Source organism: Tinamus guttatus, unplaced genomic scaffold (assembly GCF_059628265.1).
Source record: "Tinamus guttatus ecotype Peru unplaced genomic scaffold, ASM5962826v1 Tinamus_guttatus_pri_ptg000847l, whole genome shotgun sequence".
Lineage (NCBI taxonomy): Eukaryota > Metazoa > Chordata > Aves > Tinamiformes > Tinamidae > Tinamus > Tinamus guttatus.
The window spans coordinates 5,158-7,409 of record NW_028289381.1 but is presented as its reverse complement, the minus strand read 5'-3'; positions in this window follow the sequence as shown (position 1 = coordinate 7,409).

Sequence of the window (2,252 nt, the reverse complement as noted above, 5' to 3'; positions counted from 1 at the left end):
TGCGTCTACTGCGAGGTCAATGTCCACTCCGGCACTTCCTGTTGTGGCGGCGGTGATGCTATCCAAGCTCCCCGGGATCTTACTTTCATCGGCGCGCAAGATCCCAGCACGCTCGCCTTCCCGTTTCCCAACCTGGTTCCGTTTGCGTGTGCCTGGGAGCGGCACTCCTTTTCCCGGTGACCAAACCTCCCACATCTATTGCAACCTCCATTAAACGCATATCCACCGCCCCTTTTATTGAACTGGCACTGGACTTTTTGATGACCGAGGCGTCCGCACTTAAAGCAGGGTGGGTTGTTTTTGTTAACTAAAGGTTGTACGACTGCTGCAAATGCATGTGCCATGTAATCCGCCTTTTGCTCATCCGAGCCAATACGCTCACAAGCCTCCATCATTTGCGCGATCAAGGCATCCCGTGGTAGTGCTCTAAGCGCTCACTTACACTCCATAGTAGCGTTCTCAACCGCTAAAGACATCAGTACGGCTTCCCTCGCTTCTGGAGTCAGAGAGGCGCGTTCTAGGGCCTCTCGCAAGCGCTCTAAGAAAGACATATACGACTCCCTGCTTGCTTGTTTTACCTTTGTGTAAGGTGGGATCGGTTTCCCGTCCTCAAGTATAGATCACAAAGCTTCCCTGGCTAAGTCCGCTGACATGCGTAGCACCTCAGGCGGAAGTTGTGCTTGATCTGCAGGGTTAGCAAAATTTCCAGATCCCGTTAAGGCAGCAGGCCATCCTAGGTGCAACGGATCCCCGTCATGCTGTTCCATGTTATTGAGGCCTGCAATGTCACAGTCCTCTGTCCAGCGGGAGCACCATAGGATTTCTTGCATAGGGGTCAAAATTACCTGCATGAGCTGGCACAGGTCAAAAGGTGTCAGCAAGTGATTTGATAGAACTGAATTAACAATAGCCTGGGTGAAGGGACCATGTAAGCCGTATTGCTGCACCGATTTACGTGCCTCTTTCACTAAATCAAATGATAAAGGCGTCCACTGATTTGGCTGACCCTGAGGACCTGCTATTACAGGAAATGCTGACAATGCTCCTTGCCTCACTAATGACAGTTTCATCTCCCTCCACTGACTTTGGGGATCACAATCCGCTTTTCCCTGCACCACCGTCTCCTTGGTCTCATTCACTTTCCCTTCCCCGGCCCCTTTCTGTAAGTTTTCAAGGTGATCCAACAAGTCCTGGACCCAGCCGAGCCATTCTTCAGGCTCTCCGGGGGGGTCCGGAAGCGGGGGCGCAGACGGTGCAGGCGCAGATGCGGGCGCGGGCGCGAGCGCGGGCAGGGGCAGGCGGGGGCACGGACGGGGCGGCAGGCACGGGTAGGGGCGCGGGCGCGGGGGTTGGCGATGGATCTCCAAACAGCAGCGGTTTTCGGTGATGTGACGGTCCCGTTCCTGTAGTGCTCGCAAAGGCTGCAGTGACTCCGGTGGCCACTTTCTTCTCTGCTTTCATATCGGATAAGGTAGCTAGAACCAGCTCCCATGTAGTAGCAAGGTCCCTGGTCTGCTTATCCCCGTCAGCGATATGATCCAACAGGTTGAGGGAGGTGATCCTGCCCCTCTACTCAGCCCTGGTGAGGCCACATCTGGAGTATTGTGTCCAGTTCTGGGCTCCACAGTATAAGAGGGATGTGGAGCTGCTGGAGAGAGTCCAGTGCGGGGCTACGAGGATGATCAGGGGCCTGGAACATCTGCCCTATGAGGAGAGGCTGAGGGAGCTGGGCCTGTTCAGCCTGGAGAAGAGAAGGCTGAGAGGGGATCTAATCAGTGTCTATAAGTACCTCAAGGGAGGCAGTGAGGAGGATGGTGCTGGTCTCTCTTCACTGGTGGCCACCGACAGAACTAGAGGTAATGGCCACAAACTGAAGCACCAAAAGTTCCACATGAACTTAAGGAAAATTTTTTTAACATTGAGGGTGACAGAGTGCTGGAACAGGCTGCCCAGAGAGGTTGTGGAATCTCCTTCTCTGGAGATCTTCAAAACCCGCTTGGATGCAGTCCTGTGCCACGTGCTCTAGGTGACCCTGCGTGTGCAGGGGTGTTGGACTAGATGACCTCTAGAGGTCCCTTCCAACCTTAAGCATTCTATGATTCTATGATCCCAGAGCTGCCGCCCTACGTTCTCCCACGTCTCCACATCGAATGCTAGGTGGGGCTCAGCTTTGAACCCATTCTCTCTGCACCAGATCAAAAGGTTGCAGAGGGTCTGTTCATCATACTTGATTCCTCTCTTAGAGAGAATAT